We start from the raw sequence: 16,582 nt of genomic DNA on the forward strand, positions 1-16,582 counted from the left end.
CTTTCTAAAATCTAAAACATGATGCACAGGGAGAACATGCAAGCGTCATGCAGAAAGACTCCAGTTCAGGATACAAACGACTTGACCTGAATGTCCAACCAGAACCGCTGCTCTGTAACCCAACAGCTGATGGATTCTGCTGATGCAGGAGGGTTAGCCGTCTTCCATTTGAACAAACTTCCAGGGTAAAACTGTGCTGCACACTCGCTAGAACTGTCACTACCCGCTTAGAAAAAGTTAGTGAATTATTGAGCCGCTTTGACAAAACTGACCTTTGAGAAACCAGAGAGAACCAGAATCCACTATCATGACAGCTGGGGGACGCCTCCCACCGGTGGTCAAAATGTCAAGAGACAAAGCGTCCAGCGCTGCAGATTTCTGCCCCGGCTGTGTCTGCAGTGTCCTTGTTTGGCTTGTTCGCCCAGCAGGACTGCGGACAGCGCAACCAAAGTTGCCGTTTCTCACCGCGCTGTCAAACAGGCATTAATTATTCTCTGCAGTCTGTATCCGTGCTGTGTCCTTCATCACAGGATGAACAGGAGCAGAGGCGGAGGAGGAGGAGAAGGAGGAAGGCAGTTTGGAGTAATAATGACGTAAAATGAAGAGAAAAGCAACACGGGGATGTATCTGTGGCAGGAGCAACAAAGGTTTAAGACACTCTGAGATTTGGAAAATTGTTAAAAGAAAATACTAGGTACCATTTAGTCATAAGATTATGACTATCTGCTTCAATTCTTTAACATAAAGTACTACTTCCACTTGCAGATTATTTCACTTATACAATATCTCCCATGTCTTATGTGAAAATATCTGCCAATGTAAATGATACTTTTTATTTACACTGTATTAAAGAATTATTGACGTTAGAACAGGCTCCTCTAATTTGCAGAAAAGTTACTTGTAACTTAGTTTTGTCTTATTTTAAGTCTTCAGAGAAAATTGCACTAGAAAATGGACCAAAATACTTGGTATGATTTTGTGTTTTTGCAGGGGGTGCTATGCTAGGTTATAGTTAACTAAAACTAATGAAATTACAACAACTTTTGTTATGGATATATGATTGTGTGTCTTTCCTCTGTCTCGTTTATCGGCTCACATGCACACTGCTGCACCCTCACAGGCTGGCGACAGTCACAGTAAACAAAGACTGATGAAGCAGGCCAACACCCCGAAGAGGAGCTGCAGAATGAGGAGAAGATCAAAGAAGAACTCTCGCTACAATCTTTGCTTCACTTGGTGTGACCCTTGGTGTGACCCTTGGTGTGACCCTTGGTGTGACCCGAGTGAAGCCCAGCGCTGGACGGTGGATGTCCCTCTGCATCTGTTCCATGTATGACTTGTAACATTTGACCATTTTTGGCATTAAACCAAATCTCATCATTCCTCAAAGTTATGAGTCTGATTGGTTTTGGTCAGGTCCAGGAACTGCTAAACGGACCTGAGTGTTGCACAGAGGGGACAAAGAGTGCATTACAGCATTTTAATTCAGGAAACATTTTTGTTAACTGAAATAAATAAGAATGTAATTAATAGGGAAAACTATCTAACTGGAATAATGTTGTGCATTTATAAAACTAAAATATACAGAAATGACAGATATAATGTCCTTAGATTTCATGTTTTTGAATCCATTTATTAGCCTTTCGAATTGATGCCTTTCAGATTTCCCCCCACTCAAAAAGTTTACATCAGCTGTCAGCAAGTTACCACACTCCATATTCCTCCTAGCGGCGCTGAAGCTAGCCCATGAAATTGTGACACAAAGCTGTTCAACAATAATTGAATACATTTTTGAAAATGTTATCTTCTGTTGAGTTTGCATAACCCAGTCAATGCAAACAAACACAATAAAATGCTTTTCTTCACCTAAAATTAACCAAAGTATGAAAAAACTAAACAAATCTAAACTATAACTAAACAATATTTAAATAATAATCACTTATAAAAACGAGCAAACATGTTCTAAAGACTAACTATGACTAATGAATTAGTCAAACAAAAAGTCACAAATAAATAAAACGAAACTATAATGAAAAACCCCAAAACCATTCTAACCCTGGTGCTATGATGGAGAGAGATGATCCGTGTTAATTTTGCCTGTCAGTGGTCATAATGTTATGCCTGATCACTGTACTATACTATGAACCTCTGAGCGTCACGCTGTGCTTGTTGTAGGCCACTTCTTAGAGACCGTTCTTGTGTTATGACAACAGAAGAGGATTCTCCTTGACTCCTGTCAGAGCGCGGGGCCCGGGTTCCGCCCGGGGGCCCCGCTCCACTCGACAGGGGTCAGTGAGGGCCACCTGGCAGAACGGAGGAAACGCCGCGGGCTCGGCAGCAGCACCTGCAGCCGGTCCTGCCTGGTTCTCCTTCATCTACACAGCGGAACGGAGCCAGCTCGGGTCTGCGAACCGACCCCGGTTGGTTGGGAGCGAGCGGGGAAACGGTTCTATTTACGGCTGCCCTGGAAACTGGCAACAGCTGCTGCAACTGTGGGATATGATTTACGACCAAAGGACGGTATTAATAAAAGAGAATAAAAACATTTCCACAGTCTCTCTGTCTGGAGCGTCTCTAGAGCAGATAGAACTGGCTGGGCGGAGCTACTGGTGTGACGTTCAGGAACCATCCGATTCTTTTGAAACTGCTCTTTACCCTGAAAGGCAGGACTGCTGTCTCAGTTAATCACTTACAAAACGCAGTAGTTGTTATTCTATTTAATTTATAAATATATTTATTTCATGTGGGATAAAGGAGCTGAAATTTTATATTTTATGAAAATAAATTTTTTCTTTCTGTACTGCGGTTATTTACGTGATAGGTTAATCAACTTTTTTTTGTTAACTTCACTCGCAAAAACAATTAAAATAAAATAAAACTGTTTTCTAAGAATGGCTTGTTCTTAGAAAAACATACATTTTCAAAACCTGATCATTTGGCCGGCTCCTTGACGTGAACAGGTCCTTCACAAGTCCCACCACTAGGTGGAGCAGAGTGTGGGAGGCTGACGTTCTCACGTGTGTCACCCCCTTCTCTGCTCCCCAGAGCCCCAACAGGAGGGCGCCTCAAACAGCCGTCATTAAGAGTCAAAGAGTGGATCCTCCGTCTTTCATCCCCGCCCTGAATGTCAGCTTGCTGCTTTCAGACTAGCAGCCAGAAAGCACAGAGGAGGGGAAGAAGTCAAATTTGGCTGTTATGGATCTATGTTTTTGAGATGCTCCCCATATTTTAGTGCACAGCATGTGGTTTCTGGTTGAGATTACAGGCTTCAAGCTGTCAAAGCTGGAACAATCCGTCCTGCCGCTCTGCTTAAGCATAGCTCAGCTGGAGGAAGCGGCGAAGTCGAGCTGAGATCACAGAAACATCTTTATCTGCTCCAAACTTTCTCTCCCACCCCGTTTGCAGCTCTTCCCGGATGATGCCCAGGGTACAGTGCTGGTGCTGGTGGTGGTGGTGGTGGGAGGGGGGGGTGTCTGTGGCTTCCAGCTCCTGCCAGTCAAAACAAGGCGAGGTGGAGTCAACCATGACACCATTGTGTCAGGATGTCTCAGTGTCAGAAACAGCAGCAGAGGGGTGAAGAGTTCACATGTGGACAATAGAAAAGAAAACTCCTCCAAGGTGGAGACTCCCAGAACTCCTTATAACAGAGTCAGCCGCAGGACCAAGACTTTAACAGGACAGAAGCACAATGTCCTTGATGACTTTGGAGTGAAAATAACTCTTGATGATGGCTCCTACAGGAACAGCTCCAATCTGGCTCTGCCTTAGACTTCCAGGTGAAGGAACAGGTGAAATAACAGAATCCTGATAAATGAAAACACATCTCATGTAATCCCTTGCAAGTCTTACCAGGGGTGCACCGATTTATCAGCCTGCCGATTTCCTTTTGTTTGGGGAGCTCAGTGATTGGCTGATACTTCCATGTGAAGCTGATCTTATTTACCTCAGCAAAGGTCTAAAAATCAATGACTGTCCTATTTTCCTCTGCTGTGAGACAAGTTTGTCTGACAGACCGGCCCACCAGGTCATGTCTGCACCTTCGCATTTAATACTTATCCCAGTGTTGCCAACTTGACTACTTTCTTGCTATATTTAACTCATTATTTTTAATGCATCAACATCAGTTCAATATTGTGGCATTAAGGACTAATTCCATTTGATTCCAACAATGTGTGGTGATGATAAGCAGTGTTAATAGAAAATGTGTCCATCTCATAACCATTAAAACTGTAAACTCCATGCTGTTCCAATGGATGGAATCTTTCTCAATGAAAGATTTTCTCCTGATTCTGAGAAAACTGGGGTGTACCACAAAGCTACGGTCTTAGAACTTTTCTTTTTTTTCTTAAAAAATTTTAAAAAACAGCAGTCTGGAGACAGTATTCCATGTTTTTGTCACATCCCCGCTTGGAATAGAAGTGCTATGAATATGACAGCAAACACTCAGGCTATTTTAAAAGATAATGAAAAGATGAAAGATAATGAAAGTATTTAGACTCAGACTAAGACTCAGGTTAATTTTGAGTTTTCTGTTTTTATTCAAGTTTAATTTGAAAGAAACAAGAAAGCCCATGAAGAATTTGACATTGCTTAGAACTATATCAGCAATGTGATCAGAAATAGAGCTGGAGTCTGAAAGGAGGAAGAAAGTTATTAAGATAATTGTTTGCTTTATATGTTTTGAAATGGGTCTGAAGACTAATTCACTTACTTAATCAATAAACATATTTTTTATGCCGTTGTCCTTCAGGTTGTTCTTATCTTTAGTAAAGGTTTTCCTCTGTGTGGCTCTCTGTTATTAAAGCTAAAAGAGTGAAATGTGAGGGGAAGCTCTCCAGGCCTTCATTAAACGGCCTAAACCAAGTCAGCCGGAGAGCCAGAAATGGCCCGAGCTGCTTGATGTGAGCCCTGCAGACGTGTGCTGACAGCTGACCTTCTGTTCTTCTGTTAATAATGCAGCTGTGTCCAAGACTTGACCTGGCAGCCCCCGCACTCCAGCGTCCCCCTGGGCGCCCGATGAATCAACACCAACACTAATGGCTTCCTCCTCCCTCTTCATTGCAACGAAAATACAGACAATTATCATTTTATTACAGTCAATTGCTTTTGAAAGTTTGCCTCAGAGGCAACAAGAGACTACGCTCTAACCTCACTTTGAGGTCTGCTGTAAGACTTGATTCTTCATTGTCAACTAGGGATGCACAGCGTATCAGCACTAACATCTCCCAATATTAGTCGTTTTTTAATATCGGTCCAATATATTAACAATTGATGTGTATTTCCGTCTTGTTGCCATTTGTTTGTGGACAGGACAGGAGGAGGTTGGTTATTATGTGACAGTAGTAGTGCAAAGGATTGTGGGAAGTTTAACAGAAGCAGAGAAGCAGTGGTGAAGTCTGCCATGTGGCTAGAAATTCTGCTGGACGATAAAATTGTCTCCGTAATTATTAAGATAAACGATAATCTTAAGCTTTGAGAAAATTTCAAGCAATATATTGATAATGGCATCATAAAGCAAGTTTGCCCTCTCAAATACCAATAAACTTTAATTTAGTAAACAACACTTAACACTGGAACTGGAGGATATTCTGAATATCCCAAAAGAAAACAAACGCAAAACCAGACATAAAATGGATTATTGATGTCTCTGTAAACAAAACTACCATTCAAAAATATGAATAATCAGAATGGACATTTCTGAGCTCTTTTTAATTTATTATGCGATTCATTCATTGGTTAATTAATTGCTTATTGTGACAGGGTTAAGTGTGGCTGTTTATTTCAAGGTGTGGTATTGAAATATTGATCATATCTCTTATCAGCAATAACAATAACATTAATATTGGACATCAATATTGACCCTAATTTCTTATGGGTCACCTACTGTCACCAGGACAGCTCAGAGAAAATGATGGAAAGAACATGATATCTCAATACACTATTCATTTATGTTTTTGGAAAAAAGAATGCAAATATTTAAATTAAAAAAATTATAAGTGTAATTTCCAAGTAAGTACAGGGAGTCTGACTTTTACAAGATGCCTGTTTAAAAAAAACACAAAGATGTTGGTGAAAATGCCAGACTGAAGGCTACAAACGGTCATCTCTGGGACAAAACGGTCAGGATCGTTTCAGAAATCCCCTCAGAGGGAAAAGGAGACATTTTCAGTTTCATATTATCTGCACCAAACAGAAGAGGGCAAACGGAGAGGTTGAACATCTGCTGATATGACTTGCTAAGAAAGACGACTGCTGGACTAACATTTGAAAATGCCAAAACATGATTTCAGGTCAAGGCTGTTCATCTTCTGGAAGTCTGGATGGACAAAACGAAGATTTTAAATCGGCTTTGGAAGTAAAATCAGAATCATGCATGGCACATGCATGGTAAACCAACTGCAATGCAGAGATGTTGACTCCAGGTGAAAGCTCAAGTCTCTGGGGCTCGAGTCTGAGTCAGAGTCAAAGTCCGGGCCAAGTCCGGGTCGCAGCCTACTTATATGCTGTATCTGCTGCCATGATCCAGACACAGCATATAAGTAGGAACTGGAGGTATTATTAGATTTTCAAACCTTTGCAGAGGAAGATAAGATCGGTTTTACATGCAAGTATCAGACTATGGCCAGAATGAAGGAAATTGGGGCCAATTTATGGGGGCACGCCTATGAGCTATACTGATATTACTCTAAACAGAGTATCAAAAACATAATATTCTGCTCAAAAAATCATTTAAAAAGTTATATGAATACATTTAGTGGGTGATTATTCTGTATTTTCACTTTGGTCCATGAATCACATTTTAAATAATCAGACGTTACTGGATTATGTTAAAAACCTTGTTCTTGCAAATATACCAGCAGAAATATGTATTCCATAATTTTAACAGAATAACAGGGAGACACCACATATAAACACAACGCTCTTTTTTTACTATTAAAACACAGGAGAGGTTTTACTAGCCACTTTTGCTTTATTGGCCACTAACTTTATGTCCCCAGCTGTAACCTTTCCAGAAGAAAACAAATGAAAGAAGATTATAGGCGTTCAGAGGTTGTTTCATGTGCAGCCCTGTGTGGAAAAAGCTAGAGGGAGGAGAATCTCCAACAGACTAACAACACCGTTCATTAAAACTAAATTCTGACAGCAGACTCTACTGGAACGTATCACTGAGTGAATGGAGAGAGAGAGACGAGTGACAGCAGGGTGCCTGCTGATCAACATCACAAGTGCTGCTTTTCAATTCACTTCAGTGAAAAACAAAGGGGAAGCCGCCTGTCAGGAAGACGTCCTCTGATTACAGAGAGTCTCCTGAGGCGGCTGCCGCGCTGCAGGCGCGCTGCAGGAAACGGAGCAAATAAAGAGCCGGTGCAGTTTCCCCGACATTCAGGGCAGAAGAATCACAGTGGGAGCTTTCAGGGTCGCAGGTTCTGTTTCGTCAGTCAGTAGAGACAGACAGTGATGGACGGAACCAGGAGACTTCTCTGGCTCTCCACTCTGTTGACTGTACTTTGTAGAACTACACCTACTCACATCAACAGTTAGGTCTTACCACAGATTCTCATTTAGATTTTGCTCTGGACTTTGACTGGGCCATATTAACACGTGACTATGCAGTGATTCAAAATGCTCCTTTGTAGCTCTGGCTGCATGTTAAAGGTCTTCCTGCTGCCTCAGCTCCAGTTCTATGTCTTCGGTTTCCTCCAACAGATTATCTTCCAGGATTGTCCTCCTTGAATGATCCAGTCACCCTATCTGCTGAAGTAAACCATCCCCACACCATGATACTTCCGCCCCCATGTCTGATGGTGTTTTCTGTTTCTTCCACAAAAAAGGTTTTGCAAAAAAAAATTATTTTAGTTTCCTCTGACCAGAACACCTTCTTCCACATATTTGCTGTGTAATTATTTTTAACGATCAATAGATTAGTCTGATGATTAATCAATTAGTCTGACGATTAGTCAATTATTTTGATTAGTCGATTATTCTGACAATTAATCAACTAATTGTTTAAGTCTTCAAATAAGAAAATACTCTTTTTTTAGCTTAAAATTAGATAATACAGCATTCCTTTAGTGCAGCGTTTCTCATTCAGGTCCTCAGGCCTCCCCGCCCTGCATGTTTTAGGTGTTTCCCTTCTGCTACACACCTGGATTGAATCTGTGGGTGATCAACAGGCTTCTGCAGCACTTGATGGTCATGCAAACATTTGAATCAGCTGTTCTGGAATAGAGGCACATCTAAAACATGCAGAGCAGGGGGGCTGAGGACTGGAATTGAGAAACGCTGCTTTAGCGGAATGCATCACAATTCAGGACGCATCATGTGAAAAGTTCGGCCCATTCTGTAGCATCAATTCAGTTTAGGATTGTGCTGGGGATCTTTTATTTCTTATTAACCCAATAATAATTGAACAGTAACAGGAGATTATTTTGCAGAGTTTGAAACAGGTGATGCTAAATCTGCCTCTTGAGTAGTTCTGGGTAGGACAGATTTACAGACAAAAATATAACTTTTGTCTGTAAATTTTTATCTCAAATATAAAGTGGATGTATTTTATTGTACAGTTTTGCCTTAGTTACTACTGAGTGTTTTGTTCTTTCAGCAAATGACCTGTTTTAGAGTCTATACTCCCAGACTCTCCTCATTTAGTGATGATTAATTGAATACTAAATTAGTCAACAGTTCAATAATTGTTTCATCACAATTAATGCAAATAATTGTTTCATCCCTACAACAAACATAACTTCTTATAGTCTTCCTTTAATGTCTTTCTGCTGAGTTCCTTGTGTTGGTCTATTAAATAAAACACGTGAAGTTATTAGAAAGCTTTTCTAAGGCACTAATTATTTAGTTTGTGTGTGTGGGACTCATCTATAATAGTGCTGATGTTTGATGAAAAAAAAAGACAAAAGAGAAGAAAGGGGATTATAATTCAGCTAGTGGGTGATGCATCTTCCAGCGTGCAAATGCAAATGCAAAAAAAAAAAAAGGTGCAACCCTGTGCTCTACAAGCTGACAGCCAGTCAGCGTCATCACGGCCTGCAGGATGTGGTTAGAAGCTTCAGATGCTAAGTTTCCATTCAGCTCAGAGAGCCTGGCTGCTGAACTGAACCGGGTTCAGCGGTCCTCATCATGAAGGGTCCGACTCCAAAACCAGATTCAGCTTCACCTGCTTCAAATTATGTAAAATAAAAAAACTCATATTTAGCTTCTTCTGCCTCTGTCTATGAATAGTCTGAGGAGGCCTCTGGACTGGCCAGGGTTCAGTTCCATTTCAGGTCACTTATTTATATTATGATTCACAATTCACAACAAATAATATGTCAGAGTACTCTGACATGTTGTGTTTTATTTCGGATGTTTTAAACAGCTTCCAGTTTCAGTATTCTTTACAAAATTAAAGTTTATTAGACTCTGACAGTGTGAACTTGCATTGTTATGCCATTGTCATTATATTACTTCAAAATGACGTCAAAGCAACAGTATCATTGTCTATCGTAATGATTACTGGGACAATTTATCGTCCAGCAGAACGTGTCATCATGACAGGCCGACTCAGTCGTCACGTTGCTCTGTACAGCAACGGCCAACTAAAAGCTCAGTGTGACTGAAGCCTTGATGTCTGCAGTCGCAGGTTAAACACCTGAGAGAAAGCAGAAGCAGAGGTCAAAGTGCCGGTTTAAAGAGCAGGAAGCAGGGCTAGCTGTGACTGACAGTATGTGAGACACTCGTCACTGACCTAATGCACTGATCTGTCTCTCCGAGCCCGTTGCTAGGTTACCATGTTCCCGAGCACAGAGCTATAAGAGCGCTTTGTGTGCCCGTGCAGCTAGACCCGAGCTGGCAGAGCGGGGGGTGCAGGTGCGATGCAGCGGGTGGGCTGATTTAAGGGCCCATCGAGAATCAAATACAAGAAAGTGGAATATAAATGACATGTTGGAGCCGGAGGGTCCAGGGCCACGATGCTGAGAATCAGGAAAGATGCAACTACTTGTCCCAGTGAGCAGACTGACCTGCAGCTCCAGGAAATACTCTGATCCAGTAGAGTATCACTGACTATTACTGCTTGTATTTTTACATGGCAACCCTGTGTAGGCTCCAGCATACGGCATGAACAAGCTGGGAAAACCCCTGAAGACCATCAGCTCTGCACAAAAGCAAATAATGTTTTTTTGTTTTTTTCTGTGCAACAAGTTATTAATTAATTACTTCATAAAGTAACACTTTATTTGATGGGGTGACCATAATAAGACTGACATGACAGTGTCATAAACATGACATATAGGAGTCTTAATGAATGTTTATGGTTGTTGTCATTAAGTGTCATTTGGAAAATAATGACACTTTTAAAAGGGCCGGCCCAATGCATAAGCAAATTAAGCGGCTGCTTAGGGCCCTGGGGCACCGATCTCCCAAAATTCAGGAAATCAGCCCCAACAAATGTATTATATATGATACATGCATATAGGATATAATGTAAACAGCACTGTCAGAGATGTTCAGACAGTGCTGAACAGTGAGTGTATAGCAGGTGTGTGAATGATCTAATCATCTGAGTGTTGATTCCAGCAATGCCCCAAAACCAAATATCTCCACCGAGAGAAAGCATGACACGACAGTGGAGAGAAACAACTTCCCTTTAACAGCATCATATGGCTGGGACTGCAGAGGACAGAAGAGGTTCAGCAGTGTTTGAACTAGTCACCCTCTCATTTCTCCTCATTTCTTCTGTTGTTGCCGTGGTGACTGCCTGTAGGTGGAGCCTCTGGAAAGATGTTCGCAGTTCCATAGAGCATGAGGATGATTAACACGCCTTCAACAGGTGTGTGTTGAACTTGCATCCGTTGTCATTTTTACAGTTTCCCACATATTGAATAACAAAAAACAAACTAGCCTGAAAAGGAACACTTATGTGATTATAACAGGACTTATCACCTCCATCCAGAGAAAGCGTTAGGTGAGGTAAGGCAACATAAAAGTTTTCTATGCAACTTTTTCCACAACTCTTGGTCAGATTAAAACACGTCTGGAAACCAATTTCCCCCCCCCATTGTCTCCAGAAAACCTAAACATCTCCCATGTTGGCAGCGGCTGCAAACACTTAAGTTTTGCAGCCTCAAAACTGGAGTGACTGGAGCTGATTCCAGTCATTACTGACTGGAATCAGCTCCAGTCAGTAATGAAAGCTTGAGGAAGAAAGAGCTCAAATAACATGGCAACATCTTTACTGCCTGGAAGCAGCAAAAGGCGGTAAGAGCTCTCTGGTCTGTTTATGAACATGCAGACTTTTTATGGACTGTTTACAATAAAATCATGCTCATTTGAAGGAACTATAATTTTCTGAATCTGTTATTATGCTTGTAACAGCATACTGTGACGACCTATCACTTCGTTTGTTTATGTGCTCAGGTAAGTTTCTTTTCTGTTGAAGAGCAGAATTTAGATCCATAACAGAATCAAAACTCCCCCATGTGTCCTGAAAACAGCCTCCAGTGAGCAGAAAACGGACTAAAACTGTGCTCTCAGTTTCCGCCAGCGCCCCCACTGGGATGACGCGTTGCACCTTTGGCATGGTTTGACAGATTGTTTGTTTCCTGTGCTCAAATGGGGCGACACGAAGAAACCTCAGACTGTATCACTAGGGCTATATTTATATATATATAAAAAGCAGAGCCTCTAATTATAGCAGTAGTGGGCCTGAGATATGGGGCCGTATCTAATTTGTCTCCTGCTGTTTACTCTTTTGTTTTCATCAAAGCTATAGAAACAGCACGGCGGGCGGGCGCCTTTAAAGTCAGTCAATAAATTACTGTGAACTGGAGCAGCATGACGACGGCCAGTCAGCTTCCAGGACTACATGCTGAAGGCATTTATTAGATTCTGTTACAAAACCGAATAAAAAGCTTTATATCCGAATAAAAACAAATACAAAATGCATACGTCTTTTATTTTTCTTTTTTTTTAAACTTATGATTTTTATTTCCTTCATTAACAAAAAAAAGAACATATACAGCTCTGGAAAAACAATTAAGAGACCACTTAAAATGATCAGTTTTTCTGATTTTACTCTTTATAGTTATATGTCTGAGTAAAATGAACATTTTTCTTTTATTTCTATGAACTACTGACAAAATTTAGTATTTTTTTTTTGCAGAAAATGTGAAATAGTTAAAATAACAAAAAAGATGCAGTGGTTTCAGACCTCAAATAACGCAAAGAAAACAAGTTGATATTTATTTAGAAACAACAACACTAATGTTTCAACTCAGGAAAAGTTCAGAAATCAATATTTGTTGGAAGAACCCGGAGGTTTTCAGTGGGGCCCAGTGCAGCGGGCTCTTCATTTGTTTTCAGAACTATATGATTACAAAGAGAAAAATAGAACAGAGTGATGGCAGATCTTATTACAGTCTGAAGGTTGTATGTTAAAACTGGTAGGATAGAAACAAAAGAAGTTGAAAAGAAAATGAGATTTCTAGATCAAACTGACTACAAAGGTGAACCAAAAGCTACTAAATCCTTAGGAAATCAAATTGATAGAATTTGTTGTTTTCCAATCAGTAAAGACAATTTAATAAGAACAAGCAGCTGCATGAACAGACGACAAACAGTTGCAGGGAAGGTTACATTGACAGAAAGATAAGGTTGTGGTAATCGGGTCATGTTGCCTTCCTCCTGTAAGCGTCACATAAAAACTGTGCATGGTACTGAGTGCAAAACACAAATCACTACCACAGTTTTTGCAAGATTTTTAAGGATATTATTTCAACAGTTTTGAAGTTGAGAAAATGGAATCACCTAACAGGGCTGCAACTAATGTTTATTTTAGTTGTTGATCATTCTGATAATTAATTGGTTTAAAATGCTGCAGCTTTTTTATTTAACCACCCAAGTCTTTTTTGTGCAATACTAAAAGTACATTAAAAAACTACAAATAAATAATTCATATTCTATTTTAAATAATAAAAGGAACATTTTATGACATAAAATGCAGTAACATAGATTATTCACGGAGTTTCTCAGCCAAATTCAGTGCAGTCGGCTTCTGCTGCTTACACACTTCTGCTTCCAAAGTTCACACTTTGATCGTTAGACAGGCTCTAAAAAAAACTTTGAAATCAGCCTTATATGAAGCATATGTGTAAACCAACATTGAAGAATTCCCCCCTGGCTGCAAGAACAACACAGCCATGAAGTGAACTAGGGACGTATGTTATTATTGGCATGGTATCGGCAACGGCCAATATCAGCTGTAAAATATAATGGGACATCGGCCATTCCATTAAAACAACAGGTGCTGTTTTTATATGACAAACCAGTGACAATGATGCCTGCAGCACAGAATGTCAAATTTGTGTTGTCATTGTCTTAGAGAAAGCAGATGTCATGAATAAATCTGACATTATGCAATAATGCATAATGCAAGTTGAAAGTGTTGCATCATTTTCAGCTTCCTTTTTAGCACTTAAATTTGGTGCTAAAAAAGCACCAAAAATTTGGTGCAGGCTAAATTGACAAAGACAAGGCAGTATTTTAATTCCACAGCCGAGAGGGCCACAAAGTTTCAGTAGTTAGGGAGGGACAGGAAAAAAATATTGGTATTGGAATCCGTTACCGACCAAAAATCTAACATCCTGAATCCCTAAAGCTAACTAGCTTCACTAGTCCATACGGGGTTCAAAGTTTAACAGTATGAGTGAACAAATGAAAATGAACCTGAAAGATCTTGGAACTGTTAGACGTTAAAGGACCGTCAGGGAAGTAAGACGTGTTTCTGTATTCTCTGGCTGAAGAGCGGCAGACGTGTGCGGGGCAGAGACAACCCGTGGCGGTCTGGACGTCCCAGCTGAGAGTCAGATGTGGTTTCTGTGCGGCGATCAAGTTCATCTCTTTGTTTATCAGATTGAGTCAACACCAGGACGCTCAGCAGTTTAATGAACGGCCCACCAGTTTTATTTATAGGCCACAGCAGTGAAACGGCACACATTTCTGATTTCTATTTTGAAAAAAAATGTTGAAAACTATAGCTTTGCAGCAGAAAATGGTTGTGCTGTTTATTTATTTATTTATTTTTTGCCTCATTTCTGACTGGCTCCTGGGATTCAGTCTCTCGATTTTTTTTTCTGCTTCTGCAGCATTCTTAAAATAAACAAGGAAGCCATTGTGTTATTTGTCCCCTCCATCCATCCCCTCCATTGCTCTCTGGAAGCAACATGCACACAGAAATGTGAGCCTTTCCTTTTCCACACTCGTATAGAAATGTTACAGCCAAGCCAAACGTGTTTGTTTTTATCTCCAAGTGATAAACTGTGGTCTGAAATCCCTCCTGAGTGGATGAATTGTACATAATCTGTAATTAAAGTTTGGTGAGAAATATTTTGTGGGACTGCGTAGACTGAAATAATCCAAGTTATGTCTGGGCCTGAATCTCAGGGGTGACCAAGATGGAGTCTGGGGTGGGATGCCCGTCTCCTCCCCCCCTACAGGCTACACTCTCTGGCGAAATATAGCAGCATTAAATCCTGGTGGGACATTCATTAAGCTGCTGCTTTAGCCCCAGGGGACCGGAGGCGGCATATGGCTGCAGCCCCACCCCAATTAGAATTAAAGCCACAGTACTGCTAAACCTCCAACATGTGGGGGGCTGATGGAGGCTGTGGCTGATTACTGACAGGCCGAAGTTATCTCCTGTTGGTGCTCAACTGTGGTGAACCACTCTGCAGCCCTGTGTGGTGTAACTGGTAAATAAACCTTTATGACGAAGCAGAGCGTGAACAGAGACAGCTTGGACCAAAGCGTCTGCTGCATTCAGAAAGCTGAACCTCAGTCACTACATCTGCTCAGATGACCTTACGGTGACCCTGAAAGTTTAAGAGCTCTCCTTCAGTCAGGAGATCTTTCCCTTCTTAAGGAAAGTTGGTTTTAAAATCGTGATGAAATAAATAACTGATGCAAAAATGAACCGATAAGAATCATCAGAGGAAGCAGCAGAGAATGATCAAACACACTGAACGGATCCTGTGAGCTTCTCCACAGTGTGAAAAGTGTCAGGTCTTAATTAGGGATGAAACTAACAATTATTTTAATAATTGATTACTCTGATGATTTAATAAAAAAATCTCTTTCTGCTGATTTTTCATGTAACCACTTAAGATCTATTTTTTGTACAATATGACTATGTAATCTCAGCTGTCTGCAGACAGTGTGTGTGCAGACGGTTTGAACACACACACAGTACGCCCGAGTATGTGAGAGTTGTAAAGGTGATCCGATGTAGTCCAGGTTTCCCACAAACCGTGAAGTAGCCCTTTTGTTTACTGGAGATTAGAAACGACAAATGTTGTTGTCATTAGCGACTGATGGTTTTCTAGTGTTGGTTTTTTCATCCTGCTCATAAATCATTTGAATCTTATCTGTCAGCATTTGTCTCTTCTCTAAAAATAGAAGAGATCAATGATAAAAATCAAACCCATTATCTCATCAGAAACACCTCAAATTAACCCAAAAGCCCGGTAGTGGAGGGGTGATGATGAGGACCAGGAGCTCCTCTGTATGCTGAAGTTGTTGTCCACAACGTTATCGATGTGAAAGATCAGAAACTCTAAGCAGCAGCAAGCCGACAACAGAACAGCTGAAAAATCTCAGAGTGAGTCACCACCCAAACGGCGGCGAGTTCCCTGCTGATCTCAGCAGAAGTTAGCATGGAAGATAACAGCAGCGACGCAAAGAGAACAAGGAGCGCCTCCGCTTTACAAGGAAGCGTCTGCCGTCTCCTGCCTCTGTTAAAGGGAGGGCAGGTTGAGAGGGTAACACAGGAAGAGGTTAGGGTGCTGCACCATCTGCACAGTCACACACCAACATGAGCCTCACACCGCCACTTACAGCCTGGATGCTACCCAGAAACACAGGCGGAGCTCTGCAGTAGTCGGCTGTTTGTGAGCTGCAGCTGAACTCTAAACACTCTCAGCCAAACAGCAGTTAAAATCAGCACCAGCAGATGACACACTCCACAAACATCCAAGCTCGGCCGGCTGAGTGCTTTACTTTCTGCAGGACAACCTTCCTGCGTTTCAGGCGACGCTGGGGATTCAAAGACACACCGCTGACCTGGTGTCGGGAGTAAAAACCGGATCAAATCCTTCTCTGTGGATGTGAGGGTTGAACTCAGGAGGAACATTTTCTCTGCTGTGTTGGACAGAAACACATGGGCTGTTGCTCCAAACAAATCTGCAGCAACTGAGTGAGGATCATAGGCCGCCTCGTCTCACATGGCTGTTTGTATCTGCGTACAGCTGGACAGATGAGCGAGTTTTATCCTCAGGAGCCTGAAGGTGCCAGGAGGCTGCACCAGCCCTGTGGAGCTCCACAGAGCTCCCCCTGTTATCTCGCCTGATTCCTTTTCATTTTTCCATGATGTCAAAAAAGTTGTAGCCCTAAAATACATCCAGCAGTGTGCCTCCACTGGCCTCAAAAGCTGGAAATGAGCCCACAGGCTGATGACATCATCACCTGGCCTCTCCAGAGGCAGTGCTGTCCAAACCTTTAGCAGCTCGTTAAAGGAACACAAAAATGATCTGATCAT

At 41.4% G+C, this 16,582-nt stretch overlaps 1 protein-coding gene across 4 annotated transcripts in view; it reads right to left on the reverse strand.

The window, feature by feature from the left end:
- The window catches only part of fynb (FYN proto-oncogene, Src family tyrosine kinase b), a 73,602-nt gene that overhangs the window by 34,139 nt on the left and 22,881 nt on the right, over positions 1-16,582 (reverse strand). The window contains exon 1 of one of the 4 annotated variants that reach the window (XM_032585122.1): positions 273-294. The exons of the other annotated variants lie outside the window; for them this stretch is intronic. The gene's annotated coding sequence lies outside the window, so the exon portion shown is untranslated. Of the gene's footprint in view, positions 1-272; positions 295-16,582 lie in introns of those variants that run through there. 4 annotated transcript variants of the gene reach the window in all.

The sequence above is a fragment of the Xiphophorus hellerii genome, chromosome 15 (genome assembly GCF_003331165.1).
Source record: "Xiphophorus hellerii strain 12219 chromosome 15, Xiphophorus_hellerii-4.1, whole genome shotgun sequence".
Classification (NCBI taxonomy): Eukaryota; Metazoa; Chordata; class Actinopteri; order Cyprinodontiformes; family Poeciliidae; genus Xiphophorus; species Xiphophorus hellerii.